Raw genomic sequence first — 21,303 nt, 5'->3', positions numbered from 1 at the left:
TTTCATATCTTTGACTGAGACAAACGAATTTTTCTAATGCTCTATAATCCTTTGTTAAATTTAATTAAAAAACAAGTCTACAGTCAAATAGAAATCATTTTATGTTTAATTTTGGATAATCCTCTTCTCTTTTCTTTGGCATTAGAACAAATTGCAATTACTGAAGCCCAAAGATTATAAAACAGTATTTAACCATTCAAGTTCAATATCAAGTTCATTCAAGTTCAAAAGATTAAAGGAGAATACAGAGACTGGCATTAGAGAATAAAGTTTCTGAGACCAGATGGGGCAAGATTAAAAAGGTTTTATGGAGAAAATACAATACTCAATTTTAGAAGGAAAGGAGGGGAGATAACTTATTTTGGCAGTAACTTAGGCTTTTACTACAAAGGATATTGTTTTAATAGTCTTTGTAATTGACTATAATAATATGCTTTGTCCTTTAATATAAAATAATATTTCCCATATCTCTATGTGGGCACTTCTCTGAGACTAAGCAAACTGTTTGGAAGACAGGAATTGATGAAGAAATCATATTCTTTTAAATAACTCTTCTCAGCTCTTTCATCACAGTGTAAGAGTCAGTCTAGACTCAGGACTGGGTCAGACCCTACCTGCTTCTATTTCTTTTTCTGAACAAAGTGCAAACCCACAATCCAGATCAAACACTTAGAAATCTTACTCCTCCATCTACTCAAGATGATCTCTAACAGAATTCTGTTTTTCTCTCCTTTCGCCTGTGAAGAGAATTTTCATTTTAAACCCTTCTAATTTAACAGAGAGAAAAGGTTAAAAAGAAAGTCAATCTCCATCCCCAGACCCCATTTAGAAAAACAGTCATCCTCAGTTTCCCACTGACTTGGAGCCAAAAACCCTGCCAATTTTGCTCTCATATCTCCAAGTGTACCCTGACCCTTCATATGACCAGTGGGGCTTGTTGCATAAGATCTATCTGGACGCCTTTCTAAAAGTGCTATCCTCGCCCATATTTCAAAACACTCACAGATATTTTATCATTAATTAGTATTCATATTATGTCTCAAACAATCTGTTCACAAATAGGGGAAGTGAACTAGTTGAACAGCTCTTCTGTTTGTCTAGTATTTAACATGGATGATGTACGTAGAGCCCAGGACCTTTTAAGGGAGGAGGCGGTCAAGTGTTGAATAGGTAACTCTTGAAACATTTAGAAGTTTACCTATTTCAGAAGCTGGACTTCTCCAGAGAAACTATACTTGGCAAACAGGGTGGGGAGACACAGGCCTCTTTAAAAATAGACCCATGCCTCTTTGATTCACAGCATCCTGGATTTGCTTTTCATCATGTTAACATGCCACTTGGGAGCTGGCTGGACTCCCTTGTTCAGTGACATATATTTCATAGTGGTTTTTTTTTTTTTTTTTTTTTTTCAAAAGACCCATTTGTTCTTTCAACCACAACATGCTTTGCATTTTTCTTTCAAATTTGAGGGTGTATATATATAGATTGATCATAACAATATTTTTAACATTCCAAACAATTTAGAAAGATAGTGGATGGGTGTCAGTTAATCTATTATGTTCATCTCTTCCTCCTCCCCCTCTTCAGCTGCTAATCTTAGAAGTTGTGTGCCAAATTGTGTAAGATATTCTTCCAATAGCTACATGTGTGACTCTTTTGTGAGCTCTACAGACAGTTATGAGGACAGATTTGGAGTTGCATATGGGACTGTCACATGGTTTGATTGCCTTGTCTTCCAGGCACTGAGATTTCTTTTCACTGAGCTTTAATACTTAGGAATTTTTAGTTATGATAAAAGTTCAGCAAAGTCTCTATTAAATTATGTACACACTTCAAGAATGGGAAAGGAAAATTTTTTACTCGCCACCACTCTGTGTTTGGCATCTGTGTCTACTTAATAGTTCATATGGTTACTTTTTATAGTAGTGAAAAAATTCATAGAATCTTTATGAAAATCAGAGTTAAGACCCTTTATTATCCTCCTTGCTCTTTTGGAGCAAGAACTAGTAATGCTGCAACAGAAAAGAAAGCAGATGCTTTGTGAAAAGGTCTCATATACCTTGTGTCCAATTGTAGAGGATAATTTGTAGGAAAACGTGATCTATCAACTGTTAGGAGCCAAAAATCCTATGTCTTTAGTCTCTGAAATGGTAAGGTATGAATTACTTTATACACACATATTGAAAACCCTTTTTCAGGACACAAATACCACAGCCCTTCATCCCATCGAACCACAGTGCCCCCCTTGAGGGACAAACAGCCTTACAACAAAGTCTTTCTCCTTATCTCAATTCAAATACTTTTTAAGAATAAACAGTGTCCTAGTGACATGTGCATCTAGTGAATGAAGACATAATGTTAGAAAAGTGTTAATCACATACACATACTAATTTCACCCTGTAAAACAAGTATAATGGTTAGTTATTCAGAGCTGCACCTTGATTTGCTTCAGTTCTAATTCAGAAATATTAATGATGCCTACCATATATTGATTGCCACTCTGAGCCTAAACTCTATAAAATAGGTATTTTACATACACACTCCTAATCCTCAGAATAACACACCAAAGTAAATGTTATTATTACCCCTTTCTTCCCAGTTGAGTCAGAACTCAGAAACAGTTTGAATGAGGAGAGAGGTATATTTTCTTGTTTTGCACTTGAATTTCCTTTTCCTATTTTAGGTTGGGGAAGTCATGCAACTTGCTAAGTAAATTGCACTAGTACCTTACACAATGAAACTTGTGAGTGGTGGAATACAAACCGAAGCTTCCATGTCCTCGAGCCACACCCTGAAAATTCTGGAAGCTATGCACAGAGGCGCTGGACTTCACCACATTCTCATGGCTCACTGTTACCTAAGGAGCAGCAAGTTCATTGCGACTGCTCTGGATACCTGGCAGAGGAACTTAACGACACGTAAAGAGGTACCTACAGTATCTATTTTATTTCTAGTCTACAAAAGAGCAATTTATGAAGAGGTTTTCTCCAGATAGTATCAAGTCTTTCTCAGTGCATTTCATAAGGATTTGAACTCAATCTGGCATAATAAGGTTTGATTGAGCTGTTATGTTCTGCCTCATAAGTGGCTGTGTGCAATTGAGAAAGAAAATTGCTTAATAGAAAGTTACAGTCATCACTAACTTTATCTTAATTCTCCAAAGCAATAAGCTAAGAGTGCTATAAGAGCAGCTTAAGGCTGTTAGAAAATGCTGAAAAACACTCTATTTAGAAACATTTCTGCCCATATGTCACACTGTACTTTCTTGTGAGGGGCATTTATTTTTCTGATATTTTGTTCACTTAGGGTAAGTTTTATCCTCTGTCTCCAAGGATATTTCTAAAGGGATTTATCTATCCATTCTTCTAAAATATTTAGCAGAAATTCTGTTTTTCAGCATGAGATCTGTACCCTGGTTTGGATTTGTAACTTCTAGCTCTCCCACAGACATCAAAAGTCATTTCTGAAATATATTGAATTTAGATCATAACATTATTTATATGACTGTGTCATCAGAAATTAATGAGCTGTTTATGAAAAATAGATTAAGCTAATGATTGGAGTTTATTCTAGGAAGAAATAAGAATCTGTTCTTTCTTACTGTTGAAAGTTATACTGGCAATATAATCATTATTTGCAGATATTACCTACCTAGCAAAGGCATGAGACATATGAACCAGTAAAACTAAGAGTTTTAGTGAGTTTAGAGCTTAGTAAGATTCAGGGTTTAGTAAGATTTCTAGGTATGAATAAAACTGTTTAAATCATTTACTTTCCAAATGTCAGAAATTACCAATTTAAAAAGATAATAGGAGAAAAAAGATAATATGTGCAATAGCATCAAAACCTTTAAGAAACTCAGAACCTCTGTAAGAAAAACCATGACTCTTTATGGCAAGATGAAACTTTAAAAAATTGAAAAGGTACACCATATTTCTGAATGAAAATGATCTGAAGATACCTATTTTTCATATTTTTATTTTAAAAATAAATTTTATTTCATTAAAATCAATCTCACAGGGAATGTATTTAACACAATGATTCTGAAATAAATATGGAGACATAAAGCAGGCAAAAAATAGCTTGGAAATTATTACCAAAAGAAGAAACTGGAGGCAAAAGAGGAATATAGAGGAAGAGGAAGAATTAGAAAGACTTACACTGCCAGATATTAAAATATAATGTAAAGATCCAATTAAAATCATGTAAGATCAGTACAGTAACATTATAATCAATGACTCAAACTTGAAATTTCTCTTAAAACTACGTGCTTTAGCATTTGTAAAGGTGTGACTGTGTCTTTACATCCAATCAGAACACAGAAGCCATGCTGCCTGTTGCTGACTTGGCAAAGTTTGCTTTGGTGAAGCCTTGTTTTATATGAATGAGCCTACGCCTAACTGCACCTGCTTAGGTGGAGTTTGCTAACAGTCCCCCGAACTGCCTCTTACTCTGGTTATGAATCGTGGAGTTTCTCTGAATTCAGTGGGGTATATGGCTTGCAAATCGGAGAGCCTTTCCTCTCCCCACGACTCATGGCATCTGTAGAATTCTTACAAAAGTTGCTTTCTTCAATTGATAGGGACAATATGTCCTGGATATGTGCTTTACTTAATTTTTGCTGTGGCTGACATTTTTTAATTTGAGCTCTTTCACAGATTCCCTCCCCCCTCCTCCCCTAGTGGCTTCATTTGGTATTCAATGCAAGCTAAAAATAAGACAGTATAAACTTTTACATTATTTAAGCTAATCTTAAGTTTTAATATAGAGTAAACATATTTATTTAATAACGTATTTCTTCTCACTTATCCACAAATATGGGTTTCAATTTGGAAAGAGTTTCACTAAGTAAAGTTTATAGATTATTTTAAGTGAGGCTAAGGGGCAAAATAAACACTGGTCATCTTTACAGATTTTGTAAGATAAGATAATTTTTAGGCAAGCTAACCATACCCACCTTACAACTAAATGTAATGCAAATTACCATATCAAACAGAAAATTTGAGCCTTCCAGTTAGACGTCTTTAGTTTTCTGCTTAGTTAATGTCAATTTAATTACTGCTTATAGTAATTTGCTACAGAATCGCTGTATGTCATTATTTTGCTGTTGGAAGAGATTACATTTTTAGCTAAGAAGAAAATGAGTTTGAGAAAGATATTTTGCCAAGTTGAAATTTATGGCTGGGGCTGTAAGGTATAAGGAATGTATCTAGCTTTGCCTTAAAAATGACTTGCTATCAGAAGTTAAATGATCATTTTGTAATTTTCTATAAAGTGAAAGAAAGGTATTTTTAATTTAATTACCCATGCCTGAAAGGATATTTGAGTATATTCTTATTGGAATAATTAGCAATGTGAACATAGCATAATAAGCTATTATACTCTTTCCAGAAATTTTTTGATTCTTTGGTTTTCTTTGAAGGTGCTAGGAGAGTACAGAATGACATGATATTATTCAACATGCTGATACTTCTTAGGATCATAATGTTGGTTGTTAAAACTTTACTAAATCGACTTGACAGTTTCAAATTAAGTATCATCTTGTGTTTTTCCTTCCTCCATATCTTTTTAATGACAGTGTCATATAATATGATGGTTTTATGAGTGGTTTTGCTATCTCATTCATCAGAGTAATCAATGGGGAAAGGAGCCATATGGGTTTTAGTCCATTTGTATTGGATAGGACAGATGGCATTATTGATAGATGGAAATATTCCAAATATTTATTGTATAATGATATCACAAGGACTCTGACTTCTGAATTTTAAAAATTTCATTTCTACAGTAACTGGCAAATTAAATAATTTATACAGTTGCCATGTATCCATTTAATCATATCAATGTGTGAATTGTAGCATTAATTACCTTTCAGTTAATACTGTATTTTATATGATGGGCATTTCTTTTTCTAAGCCTTTGTGTTTACTTATCTGATTTCTGGCCATCAGTTTGGTCTTGAGGATTTTAAACCTAAACAATGTTTAGAGCAGACAATATGTAAAGATGGGATGCCAGAAGTGAACAAAGTGAAGATTCAATAATGGTTCTCTTCCAATATCATCTTTGTCCTGTGGGAGGTCAGAGGGAAAAGGTACTCTAAAAGAATCTTTACATTTTCTTCTTGCATAAGTTATCACCCTTAACACATTTCTTAAAATTATATTTACTATAACTGTGGACATAAGGACATAAGGATGCAATTCAGGTTCTAGTTCTATTTTATTTTCTCAACTTGGAATCGAGTTATTCCAACAAGGGTTATGGCTGATAACCATCATTACCATTAAAACACCATCCTCCCAAATGTTTGACACCATTGCAGAATCACATTTGCACTACTGGAAATAAATGAAATTCAATGAAAAAGAGGTCTTCACTTTTGTATTTTATATTTTTGTTTTCCTTAAATGCATACTGAATGTATATAATCATGCCTTACTTTGCAATCGCAAAGTTAAAAGTGATAGTTTGAGTCAGTCTAAAACTTCCATTGTTACTGTTTTATTTTTAAAATATTGTCAACCCCTATTATTGAAGGCCTACTATATATTTAAGCACTGCTGGGAGTTTTCTGTTTCTTACTATTTTACTTAGGAAATTAATATAAATTCCCTGAGTAGTGACATTTTTTCCAAACTAAAAATTAGAACACATTGTCCAACAGTGGTTTTTTTTTTTTAATTTGTGAATTAGTTACTGTGAAAAAAATTACAAATTATTAAAGATTTTTTACATTTGTTATAAATTAATCATTACCTCCTTTACTGACCTGACACCACTGAATTCTGAGGCCTAGCTCACTGCCTTGTCAGAGAAGGCAACGGCATCCCACTCCGGTGCTCTGCCTGTAGCCCCACTCCGGTGCTCTGCCTGTAGCCCCACTCCGGTGCTCTGCCTGTAGCCCCACTCCGGTGCTCTGCCTGTAGCAGCAGCAGCAGCTCACTGCCTTGCACATGTCAAATTCAATGTTTGTTGATTATGATACTGATAAAGTAGGATAATATATATTCACTAAGGTGATTGGAAATAGAAAGAGCTTAATTATATGCTTTCAAAATGATAATGTGATCCCACTAATGAAATAGCAACATTATACTCAATTTTGATAAGATCAATCATTTTAAAAAGTTCTTACAGAAATAGATAATGTAATTATATTGGAAGATTAAGTTGACCAAGCTTTATTTAGTCTTGTCCAAGAGGACAAGAAAACTTAGACCTATCCAGAGACATCCCATTCAAACAGACTCTCTGTGTATGATTTAGGGCAAAACTATTTATATTCTTACTGCCCTGGCAAATGGACCAAATAAATCCTGATGAGCCCAGATTTCTCCAACACTTTAGGACTATTTGGGCTTCCCAAGTGGAGCTGGTGGTAAAGAGCCCAGTGAAGGACATGTAAGGGTCGCAAATTTGATCCCTGGGTCAGGAAGATCCCCTGGAGGAAGGCATGGCAGCCCACTCCTGTATTCTTGCCTGGAGAATCCCATGGACAGAGGAGCCTGGCAGGCTGCAGTCCATAGGGTCGCAAAGAGTCAGACATGACTGAAGCAACTTAGCAAGCAGCACCAGGCACACTAGGACAATTTCAGAAGCATTGATTAAAATGGCATAGATAGCATTCTGATAGAAATGGCAAATAATAAACCAAAAAAAAAAAAAAAAGACTGGGACTAATTGAAGTGATATGGAATTTTAAATATTCTACATATATTTACTTTTCCTTTTTAAAAAAGCCGAAGTCTAAGTAAAATAAAAGGCATAAGTCTTTTGTTGTCACTAAAGACTTCTATTTCCTTTGTATATGGAATAAAAAATATGAGTGCTTTCCAGTAAATTTGGGGAATATCTTTTTTGTATTTATATGATAATATGAAGGGAATAATTTTTAATTTGAACTTTGTATCACATTTGCAGCCTTTAACCTATGCTGATCTTTTCTTACTTTTCTCATTATCAATGTTTATCTCTCTCCCTCTCTCCTGTCTTTCTTAATACTCTTTCTGGCATTGAGAGAAAGATAGACAAATCAGCTGTTACTTTGAATCACCAAACAGGAAAACTTCCTCTCAGGCAACACTGCAGTGTAGTTATATTTTTATGTGATTATTGCTATTTTAAGAAGATTTCATTCTCCTAATTTTAAATTTTATATATTCCAATAAATGTTTTTCCATTGATGGAAAGAAGAAACAAATCTAGAATTGAGCAATCTAATTACATTTAAAGTGAATGAAGGACTCTCTTCACCACTGTATTTGCTAGAGATTTTTCTCATGAAAATTTTTATTTAAAGTTTTGGGTACAACCCATCTTCCCCAAACCCCTTCCTTTAACATTCCTAAAACTAAGACATGAAGACTAAACCTCAGATGTTAATTTGTGTCCCAATAATTTCATATGGCCCCAAGTTATTTAGAGACAAATAAAAGATATTACAATTATGTTTTAAATAAACAAGACCTGTGTAGAAGCAACTTTTTTAAAATAATGTTTTAAGGGTACCAGAATATTTATCCAACTAATCTTTAAAGATGTGATGCTTTTACAGAGGAAATAAAGGTGCTCAATAATAAATTTCTAAAATTTAGTCCTGGACATTTGAACTTTGATTTAATAAAATTTATAGGAAAAAATTTCCAAGGCAATTGACTTAATTTCTAAAGACACAATGGTAGTAACTGAATAAAGAAATAAATTGTTTCGTATATAAGCTGAAGTTCTTGAACAAAAGCAGCCTGTCAACTCCGGTATATTTAAGTACAGGAAAGATTGATGTTTGCCAAATGTCAAGTCAGAGAAAAGAAAAATGTTTTCAAGTTTAAGAGACTGCCAACAATGAAAAGGAAAATAAATAAAAATTTAGATGTACAATATTGTTATACCTTGTCAAGAAAATGATAATTGAAATCAGACCTCCTTTTACGAAAAAGATAATGTAAAATTTCCACCAAAAAACTACTCGAGTCTAACAATTAAAGCAAAAGCAAAATTTTAAAAGGTACAAAGTTATGGCTGACATTAACAAAAATTGTGCTCTTAAATTATCAAAAAACCTTTGCCCTAGATTTCATCTTCAATGATCTCCTACTGATTAATTAATCGATATATTTTAAAAGAAATCTAGGAGTTTGAAAAATATCAACATGAACCATGTGGGACTCCATCATAAATTCAATAGTTAAAATATTCAGGTTTCTGTTTATTTCTTCTGTGTTATCAGGTTTATGACATTTATTTGGTAGCTAGACATTGTTTTGAATGTGCAATGATTTGAGTTATTAAAATACAGTTCGCTTATAATCCATGTTAAGAACATGCAGTGCATTCAAATAACTAGGTAACATTAGGCCTTTCATCTCAAAGCAGTATGTTTCATTTCCCTGGGGTTGGGATTAAACTGAGATTTTGTATTCATTTGAAGTATAATTGTAATGAGAATATTTAACATGGGTCAAATGGAGAATAGTGGCACCCTGGAAATGCTTAGAAATCATTTGCTCTTTTTATACATGGTCCCACAGTGGGATTGAGAAGGATTACCACGCCTTGTTTAACAACGTTATATTGTTCTATTTGTGAATCTAATGAAATCTTTGGAAGAAAAGAGCACAAATTGCTCAAATGAATTTTAGAAAATAAGGCATCTGAATCAAATAATTATACATTTGAAATACATCAGATACTGTTAACAGTCTTTACCTACAGAAAGTCAGAGATATGTATGTATATTTTTAAACTCTTAATGTTTCCTTTTTATTCCCATAATGGAAAGTGGGGGGAAATTGTATTTTATTTGCCCACAGACATGGGAAAGAATTACCCAGCAGAGCTATGTATCCACACAGATATTTCCAGACTCCTTTTTCCCCTGAAGCAGTCTTTTTATTGGAGCACCATAAGTGATTTTCCATCTTTCTCACTGAAGTGCTCAGGTATATTAGCACCACTCTCCCTCTCAGGACACTGACTTTGTTAAAACCAAGAGGAAATAAATTATTTCTTTGTGCTGCTTGTTTGTGAGTGCTAAACTGGATCAGCCTGTGAGCAAAACCGTCCTGTCACTGAATAATCAGCTACTGAAAACCACGTAAAAATTATATTAGATTGGATAGTATCACAGATCTTAAAGAAAGTTTCTTTACAAAACAGTGCAAATGTCAATAAAATTCATTAAGCTCTACAGGATATTCAGAAACTGTTTTAGTACTAAATCATCCCCAGCAATTGCTTAGGGCTAGATTACACTGACTCCAAAGAAAATGATATTAGGTCAATGTAACAGCCTAAAATAATATAACATTTTCTTAGAGAGTTACATGCCCTAAGAGGAAATGTATTTATGTTAAGCACAGTCTAGGATGGAGGCTTGTTTGAATGTCCCGATAAATCCAGTCATTACTTTGGGAAAAAAAGAAGTATGACTTACTCAGGAATTATTAAAGAAAGGAAAATGTTTCATTTGGTAAACTCCCTATAGTAACATGGAAGTTCTGCTATATGACCACCATTCTTGGTCTTCCCAATTGCATTGGAAATAAATATCTTAATACAGTTACTATTCATTGTTTATGCTTGATGAAAGGACTTTCAAATGTGCTTAGAAAACAGTCACTATTTGGCTCAGCAGTAAAGAATTCACCTGCAATGCAGGAGACGTGGGTTTGATCCCTGGGTTGGGACGATCCATTGGAGCAGGAAATGGAAACCCTCTCCAGTATTCTTGCCTGGAGAATCCCATGGACAGAGGACTTGGCGGACTACAAAAGAATTGGACACAACTTAGTGACTAAACAACCACAATATATCGTACACAGTAGTGACAGTCCTCATCAAAATCTGGAACAAGGCAAAGATGCCTAGCAATAGCACTATAATTTAAAATTATTCTGGAAGTTCTAGACAATTCAGTAATGTAATGAATTGACATCAGATTTATTAGAAAAAAAAAGGAGAGAAAAATTTTATTCTCGTGAAATTTATAATCACATACAATATAATTTACATCAAAAATATCTAAAATTGCCCAGGGTTTATTCATCCTGTTTCAGAAGAATGTGATAAATTGGGATAATGGGAATGGGCTGACATAACATGACTTTTCTAATACATTTTCAGACTCCTACCTTAAGTAAATGTATATTTATGTTGAGCACGTTATAACATAGAGGAAACCCAAGTGAAGCTACTGGAAAACTACTTGAATTAAAAGAGGAACTAATTAAGATGACAAGATACAAAATAAATAGCATACTTAAAAAATATCTATCCATCAACAATATCTTGATTTTGAGGTGAGGAAGAGGGAAAATAAATTCATGGTAACAATCACAATTATAAAATATCTGGTAATATCCTTAATACACATTGCACAAGACCCATATCTGGGATGAATTACAGAGCTTTCCTGAGCAACATACAAAAAGATAAATAAATGTAAAGAATTATGCTTCTGAATGGGAATATTCTAAAGATGGCAATTAATGTACAGGTGTAATATTAGCAACTCAGTCCAAATCCCGGTGGGATTATTTTAGGAACATGAAGAAATCATTCTAAAATGGTTAGGATTCAGAATAGCAAATGTGAAATATCATATATTAAATATATTAATATCATATATTAAATATGAAAATCTTATCTGTCACTGTATTTTAAGTGGCATGATACAACCGCAGCTAGAATCTACACGTATAATCTCCTGCATTGGCAGATGAGTTCTTTACCACTGTGCCACCTGGGAAGCCCTATAAAGTGGAACAGAAAAGCATAAAATTAACTCAGCATTTGTGAATACGACAGAAGCTCCTAATAATGTACATAGGACGTGCTATTCAGTGAAGGATAATGAGAGATTTGGCCGAATTGGGGGAGAAAAAAAGAGTGATACAATGAAATTAAGACACCACATACACACATTTTGAAGAATTTTAGTTACATAGAAATGTTCATAAATAGAAAAAATACAAAAATATTTATACAATATGAACTTAGTCTGGTAAAATAAACATATACATGGAAAAAAAGGTGAGGGGATGTTGATAGACTGAAGGTGATATGTTTTCTGCTTTATACATTTTTGTAATTTCCATCCTATTTCTTCAATTATAGTATATTACATAAAGATCAAAGTTTTCACCTTTGGTTTTTAAAGCCATCTTCATGTTATCCAAGTAGAATTATCCCTTGGTATCCTTGGGGTTTTGGTTTCAGGACATTTTGCAGATGACAAAAATCTTAAGATGCCTCAGTCTTTTATATAAAATCTTATAGAATTTGCATATAACCTATGCACATCCACCCATATACAATTGACCCTTGAACAACATGGGTTTGAATTACATGGGTCCACTTATATGTCAATTTTTTTTCAATAAAAAATGTCATTTCTCTGCATCTGAAGATTCAACTAACTGCAGATCAAAATTTGGTTGAATCATCCACATTTGGTTGAATCTGTAGATTTGAACCCATGGATATGGAGACCTCGCTGTACTCATTGCACTGCATCATTTTGTATGAGGGACTTGAGCATCTGTGGTTTTTGTTACCTGCAGAAAACCCAAGAATCAAGCCCTGGTGGGGATTAACCATTAATCACCTCTAGATTACTTATAATACCTAATACCTAATACAATGTAAATAATGCAAATATTATGTAAATAGTTATTGTCACAGAAAATCCAAATTTTGCTTTTTGGAATTCTCTAGACTTTGGACGGGGGAGTATTTTGATCTGCAGTTGGATGACTCGATGGATGTTGTACCCACAAAAATGGAGGACCAACTGTACATCACAAATATTATATATTTTCTAGCATATGATACTTACAGACTTTTTTTTTAGGAAGGTACTGTTTTGTTGTTGTTTTAGTCTCTAAACTCAGCAGGCCTTTATTTTTTTTCCCTTTTACAGTGATGAACAGTTAGTGCTCTGTCAGGCAATCGTATCCAACTCCTTGCAACCCCGAGGACTGTAGCCCAACAGGCTTCTCTGTTCATGGGATTTTCTCAGTAAGAATACTTGAGTGGGTTGCCATTTCCTTCTCCAGTTACAGTGAGAATAAGATCTATAAGCAGGGGACATATAATAATGCTTACCATTACATTTCCCATACCTAGCATAATGGCTGATACATAGATGCCATGCAAAAAGTATTTGACTACAGAAATAACTAATCAACACAAAATTCACTTATTTCCAAAAAATGTTATGGAATTAACTCTGTCATTAGAATATAATATAATCAGTAAATGCCAATAATCTGATTATCTACTATATAATTTGGATCAATTAAAATTTTTTCCGTTTTTATTTAATCTATTTAGATGTGGACAGTACAAAGGCAAGAACGGAAAAAACCGAAGAAACAGCTTACCACCTTACATTTTGACATGTTGGTCCTAAAATTTGATAGTTTTCCTGAGTATCTTACTTATTTCTTTTGGGTAGGCCAAGACTTCTCTTGAGGGAAAAGAGAAACCACTCTACTATACCTCTTCTTTAAAGAGCTCAATTTTTCATTCCTAGAGAACCATTTTACCGACATCACAATATTAGACCCTTATATTTCTCCCAGTTCTGTTGCCCTCATCTTGAGAGAATTTTTTCTTTCTCTCTACTATTATATACTCACTCTCCCTTTGCCTTCTACCAAGCATTATCTTGTTCTGCTCCAAGAGGCTCTTCTTCCCCCAGAGCCATTATATTCAGCTATTTTGCTGAATTATATTAAGCTATCATGTTGTAAGGGCTTTGCTGGCAGCTCAGCTATAAAGAATCTGCCTGTCAATACAGGAAACTCGGGTTCAGTCCCTGGGCTGGGAAGATGCCCTGGAGAAGGAAATGGCAACCCACTCTAGTGTTCTTGCATGGACAAGAGGAGCCCATGGACAGAGGAGGGTCTTGTCCTTACTGCATTTCTCTGAGCCATAGCATAAAATAAATGGCAGTTAAATCAACTGTGCTATCAACTTTCTTTAAAAAAAATCTTAATATTGCCTTCTATCTCTAACAGTTGAACATTTCACTGATTTATTTATTCAACCAATGCCATTTATTGACTTCTTACTAACTCCTTAACATTATACCAGGTATTTATTTGGGACACAGAAATGATTGAGATAATTCTTACCCTTGTGATACAGTTACATTGCTTTCTTTATGAAGCTGGGAGAGAGATGATTATTCTATAACTGAGATGTTGAATCCTGATTTCTAATTGAGCTTCGTAGGCAAGGACTTTTGAAAACATTAAATTTGTGATATCATTCTATCAAGAGGACAATACATTATTTTTAAGTAATTTCTGTGCTTAAAGGTATTTGGAATGTTATTTTATAAAAATACACTTATATTTTTATAACCACTTCTTGGTTATACTTCCAGTAGTGTACTCCTTGTATTCAACTTTTAAAAATTGTAGAGCAGGCAACTTTCTTCCATTACAACTTTTCAGATAAAAACTTCTCATCCTGTTATGCTTGCTATTATTTTCAAAATATAGGAAAGTACACCTTTGGTATCCCTCAAGAAAAACAACATGTTTTATCTTTGTTCACCTAAGGACACTACAAATAAAATACCCAGATAGCTTTCCAAGATGAATAGTGCGTCCTGATTTTCACTTGACTCAAAGGGTAGAATAAATGAATAATTCTGTATGCAAGTTTCTTGGTTTGCTTACAACTTTCTGCTAAGACTCCAGAGACCTTTAAGCAAAAGATTCCACCAATTACATTTGTTGTATGTGTGTATGTGTGTACATTTTTTTCAGAAAGCATATGTTAGTGGGGCTATTAAGCAATTAGCTTCATGCATATAGATAGTTCATTTTGCACCAAACCATATGATGTGACTGGAATTTATAGAAAACCATCTTTCTTGCCAGGAATTGAGGCGAGTTAATTCTCTAGTTTGGAGAAGTGTGGTCTTATGGCTGCAATCTGTACCCTTAAAAATCAGTAACCTAGAATTCTATATTCAATTGCTTAGAAAGGCACATAAATATAAAAGCTTTATCTTTATTAAACATCAAAATTGGAAAGAGAAAACCAAGTACCTGACTCATGTTGCATGCTCTCTACATGTCTGTTAACTTACAATGAAATGAAGTCTGCAAGGGATGAGATTAGGGTTGTGGGGTTTTTTAATAGAATATGTGCCATGAGGTCTCATGTCCCTCTCAGATTTGGCTCTGAGCTTTCTAGCAGTCTAGGCAAAAAGGGAAATGCAATCAATGAAGGAATCTGTGATGTCAATGAGATAAAAACAAACTGGCTGCTCAGGAGAAACCTAGCTGTTTCTAGAGATTTAATATTTCCAGAATAAAGGAATGATGCTGAAATCTGAGAAAAATTTATCCCATTTGCATTTTTAGGAGGGCACCATCTTTCCAGCAAATGGCAGAGAACTTCATGTGTCTGAAGACCAAAGCCTAAGAGTTGTTCAGGAAAACTACATTATGGAGGTGAAACACAGTCATAGCCTGATTACATGCCTTAATTCAAACAATATTTGGAAATACCTAGAAATACTGAAGCAGAGGCAAATGGATTGCATGTACTTTGGGCAGGTATATATTTTCCAAATGTAAAACAAGATTCATTGTCACCTTTTGAAGCTCTAGTTGTGCTTTGCAAAAGGAGTATGTTACCATCTTCTCTCATTTTTAAAGCATTCATATCCCAGGCCACAACCCTTAATCAGTTTTTTTTTTTTCTTTTTTTGGGGTGGTGGAGATTATACTAAAACTCCATGGAATGTCTACTACTAGATGTAAAATTCTACGTGATTGGCCTTTTGTAACTATTAAGCAAAACCAGTAAATCAAAATGATCAGATTAACATATTTTCAGCAGAAGTATCCATATGAAAGGAAATGTTGACATTCTTTATAAAAGCTGCTTTTCCCCTTTACTGCTGCCATTTTTATTGTGGATTTCCCTGTTCAGCACTTAGTTCCAATTTTTTAAATGATCCATTTCAACACTAGGCAGCAATATTCTTCTAGTCATATGAGTTTTTGGTTGCATTTTATTACACTAAAGATTGCCGAGCTGTACTATGAATTACAGTATTAACATCCCCTATATTTTAGAGGACTGTGCTCACAAGAATTATTACACCTGGGTCCAGGAATTTTTTCTTTTGGCCTTTGAAAAGTCCAATGCAATTTAATCTTTAGTAGTAACTAGGTTATGAATGTATTGTACAATTACAAAAAAATTTTAAAGTACAAAAACAATGGATAATTGATTCAAGAATTCCAAAGAAATGTTTGGCTTACAGGAGGTACCCAATTGAAAATGGTAAAACTTTCAAGTAATAACCGATTCACATAAATATAGATTCTTAGGACTTTGATTATAACTTAATTGGCTTAGCTCAAAATGCAGTTTTCTTAGCTACAAGGCTATAAACTCAGGACCATCCTGAATGGATACTTCCACTGCAGTGCTATCTCTACCCTAGCTTGCTGGTGATGTAGGGAAAAAGGCAAGGACACAAATAACTCAGCAAACCTCTTTTCAACACGTTGTCAAGTCCCTTATAAAGCAAGCGCAAACATGGCAGAAAGCCATCACCAAATTTCAGAGTCGAAGAATGCATAAATTGTTACAAGCTTATGCTATAGATCAACTACCCAGATTTTGAGAGGTTTCTGCTAATACCTTACTCTCAACCATCCTTGTCATTTCTTTTTCTCCTGGCCTACGTGGGCCTTACTGCCCACTTACTCCTCCAAAACAATAGGCCAGGTGAAAACTTGTTCCAGCTAATATTTCAGCTGATGTGATCATTGGAACTTTACTGAATTTCAGAACTTTACCCTTTTTATTAACCTTAGAATCTCTACCAAGGACTCCCCCATCACTTAAGTAAATGATTAATATTGATTCAAAAAATGACAAATTGAAAAAGCTTTAGGGATTTTTGTCTCTTCCCTACAAGTAGCAGAGTTTCTGAACAACAGTCAGTTTTCACTTGTGATAATTTTATGATCTATTTAGCATAGCACAGTACTCTTGTTAATCTTTTGAGAATTGTTTATACGGTCTTACTTTAAATTGTTTTCTTTTATTTAATCTTTATTTTTTTAATTAGTGGAAAATTGCTTTACAATCTTCCATACATTAACACAAATTAATCATAATTATATATATATATATATATCCCTTCCCTCCTAAGCCTCCCTCCCTTTCCCCCATTAAATTTCTTTTTTAATTGAAGTATAGTTGATATATATTACAATATAGTGATTCACACCTTATAATGATAAACTCTGTTTATAGTTATTATGAAATATTGGCTGTATTCCCCATGTTGTACAATATATTCTTATAACTTATTTTATATCTAATAGTTTGTACCTCTTAATCCCTTACTCCTATCTAACCCCTTCTCCCTCCTCTCTCCCCACTGGAAACCACCAGTTTGTTTTTTGTATCTGTGAGTCTGCTTCTTTTCTTTTATACTCACTAGTTTGTTATATTTTTTACATTCCGCATATAAATGATATCATAAAGAATTTGTCTTTATCTGTTTGACTTATTTCACTTATCATAATGCCCTCTAGATCCATCCATGTTGCTGCAAATGGCTAAATTTCATTCTTTTTTATGTCTGAGCTTGCCAATGCAGGAGACACACATTCAATTTCTGGATGGGGAAGATCCCCTGGAGGAAGAAATAACAACCCACTCCAGTGTTCTTGCCTGGAAAATCCCATGGACAGAGGTGCCTAGTGGCTGGGCTACAGTCCATGAAGTTGCAAAGAGTCAGACATGACTGAGCAACTGAGCACAATTAGTCAGAATAGGTTTCTGGCACCTAGTTAACTGGGCATTAACTATTAGCTGTTATATCAAGGGTATCCTGGGTAAGAAGCCAGTATGACCAGGGCACATTTACCAACCTATGCATGCTATGTTGCTTTAGTCACGTCCAACTGTTAGCAACCCCATGAACCATAGCCCACCAGGCTCCTCTGTCCATGGGATTCTCTAGCCAAGAATACTGGAGTGGGGTGCCATTTCCTTCTCCAGGGGATCTTCTTGAGCCAGGGATCAAACCTGCATCTCTTAGGTCTCCTGTACTGGCAGGCAGGTTCTTCACCACTTGTGCCACCTGGGAAGATCTTACCAACCTGTTGCTGCTGCTGCTAAATCACATCAGTCATGTCCGACTCTGTGTGACCCCATAGATGGCAGCCTACCAGACTCCCCCATCCCTGGGATTCTCCAGGCAAGAACACTGGAGTGTGTTGCCATTTCCTTTTCCAATGCATGAAAAGTGAAAAGTGAAAGTGAAATCGCTCAGTCATGTCTGACCCTCAGCGACCCCATGGACTGCAGCCTTCCAGGCTCCTCCATCCATGGGATTTTCCAGGCAAGAGTACTGGACCTGTAAAGGACTTTTAAAATACTTTAGTAACCCATATTATCTGTGGAGACTTTCCTATAAATATTGGCCAAGTATCAGATCTGCTCACAACCCATCATAAGTAACTGAACCTATAGACTTGGACAGTTTGAGGATAAACAAGCATTTTAGCCAGCTATCTAAATGTTTCCTTGTCTTCCATACTTGAATCAGATCTTCTGCTTTGAATGTGGGTTCAATGCCTATAATACTTTCAATATCTGTTTATCCAATATCTGTTTGAGTTTTATCAAAGTCAAATATCTGTTTGACTTTTTTCTTCTAAGCCTCAGTTTCCTTTTTTTGTAAACTAGTTATATTCAAAGCATTTCAATGTACTATTACTGTGAGGTTTAAATGAGACAATGCAAGGGAAATTCTTAGTATAATACCTGGAATACAGTTAAGTGCTACCTATTACCCACTTTTCACAGGATCTTCAATTAATGAATTTTGTAATCATATATGCAGGTACAAAGAGAAATGGTATATTTTATTACATGAACAAATGCTGTGCATTGTGTTAAAGCAAAAAGATGAACAGAGAAGTAGGCTATTATTGGGTATGAGAGGTTTTCATTCTTTCAGACATCATAGGGCTATTGTATACTCTGATGACATAAAGAAGCCTAGGGTTGCAAGGACTGATGTCAACTTGTGGCTTCTGGGCTTTTATCCCTAATGAGGAAGAGCTCTTCTCTCTCTCTAGAAAGAGAGAGATCCTCTGTCAAGCTTCAGGTCTTCTTGTACTCATATATTATCTTTTCCTTTGACTTTTGCTTAAAACTAGGGAAAAGAGCATATCTTAAAAGCACCAATGTCAGGAAACCCCAGGCTCTTTTGTTTCTGGGCAACATGAATAAGAAGACTGTCATAAAAGATATAGAAACTTAGGAGGAAATAAATAAAAATGAATCCTAGAGGGCAGCATAAAAAAGGGTATAGCAAACTCTGTTACCAAGTAAATGAGTCTTTTTAACAAGGTCTTCTTGTCATCCTCCTAGATTGGCATCAAGTCTTTATTTGAACCATGTCATACCAGGTGCTCTGAGCAAAAGTCAATTATATTCTAGAGACCTGATGAAGACTAAACATCAAAATAAGGCTTGGAAGGAAGCACATGGCACACCATTTTCTGAGAGTTTCTCTGAATCATGTCTGTTTGCTTCGTCTTCCCTCTTGGTGTTTTATCATATTCACAATATGTGGTTTTTGTTTTCTGACTTCCCTTCTCGGAGGTCTTGCTCACAAGTGGGTGTCATTGACCCAGTCATATTGGTTTATTAGCATTGACTAATTAACTTTTCTTGATGTTTTCTTCATCATCCATGAGGTGGAAAAATTCCTCAACTGCATTTCAAAATCTCCCAGCTAATTCTCTAGTGATTTGCAAACCCAAGTTTTATGCATTATTCTAACTCTAAAATTTCTTAGTCTGAAAAAAAAATGTGTATTATGATGGTCCTTCTTTGAAGGAGTCTTATTTAAACCAGTTTCCTCCTGTTCTTTCCATGCAGCAATCTTTGTTACTGCCAAAGAATAGCTGCCATGACCATCTTGATTAATAAATGAAAGCCAAAAATAAAAGAAAGAAAAAAGTAAAGTCTCTCAGTCATGTCCCTCACTTTGTGACCCCATGAACTATATAGCCCATCAGGCTCCTCTGCCCATGGAATTTTCCAACCAAGAATACTGGAGTGGGTTGCCATTTTCTTCTCCAGGGGATCTTCCTGACCCAGGGATTGAACCTCGGTCTCCCGCATTGCAGGCAGTTTCTTTACCATCTGAATCACCAGGGAACCCAGACTTATATATGAGAAATTATTAAACCATAATTGCAGAAGTTAAACAGTATCCAAATATTGTTGATTCACCTTAGGTTTATATGTCTGTTGATATGATTCTCTTCATTAAATGAAAAATTCCTGTATTTTTTTGGTAAAGTTGATATCAATTAGCAAAATCAGATTTGTTAATATCCCAACTTCTCTGTCTTTGCATTGTTCTTAGAAAGAGGAGAGGTCTAAAAACCACCAATTTTTGTTTTAATAATACTAATTTATGTAAATATTTCACTATTTGGAAATTAATCATAAATATTATATTGACTTTCTTAACACATACATTTGTCCTTGTTACTTGGCATAGAGGTGGAAAATAAGTATCTAGTGTTATAAATGTGTGAAACACTCCCTTTGATCTATTAGAATTTTTCATAAATTCAATATAGCACATATTGTTTTGAGCTACAGTATTAACTTATATCTCTGTTTCATCTTCCCCCTCAAGATTGGTGGTTTCTGGATAGCAATACCTTGCCTGCCTTATTTTCATTCCTTGTCATCATATAGGTTCTTGTAGTGGTGCCTGGCAAATAGAAGGGGCTCGATAAATGCTGTCATCAAATAAATGAATGATATTAATGTTATAGAGGCATAAACATTGTGTAGAGTTGCTATAAATGTTTAAATTCAGTGGTTTTACAAAACTTTCAATTAGTTATCTGTATCCTAATATACATCACATCATGGCAAATAGATGGGGAAACAGTGGAAACAGTGGCTGACTTTATTTGGGGGGGCTCCAAAATCATTGCAGATGGTGACTGCAGTCACGAAATTAAAAGACACTTGCTAATTGGAAGAAAAGTTATGACCAACCTAGACAACATATTAAAAGGAGAGACATTACTTTGCCCACAAAGGTACATTTAGTCAAAGCTATGGTTTTTCCAGTAGTCATGTGTGGATGTGAGAGATGGACTATAAAGAAAACTGAGCACTGAAGAATTGATGCTTTTGAACTGTGGTGTTGGAGAAGACTCTTGAGACTCCCTTGGACTGCAAGGACATCAAACCAGTCCATCCTAAAGGAAA

The 21,303-nt window shown here is 34.7% G+C and overlaps 1 protein-coding gene across 2 annotated transcripts in view; it reads left to right on the top strand.

Moving 5' to 3' along the window:
- ZNF770 (zinc finger protein 770) overlaps positions 1 to 21,303 on the top strand; it is a 342,882-nt gene that overhangs the window by 89,871 nt on the left and 231,708 nt on the right. The window lies entirely within an intron of this gene.

This window comes from Bubalus kerabau, chromosome 10 (genome assembly GCF_029407905.1).
Source record: "Bubalus kerabau isolate K-KA32 ecotype Philippines breed swamp buffalo chromosome 10, PCC_UOA_SB_1v2, whole genome shotgun sequence".
In the NCBI taxonomy this organism is placed as follows: Eukaryota; Metazoa; Chordata; class Mammalia; order Artiodactyla; family Bovidae; genus Bubalus; species Bubalus kerabau.
This window is presented reverse-complemented; position numbering and strand designations above follow the sequence as displayed.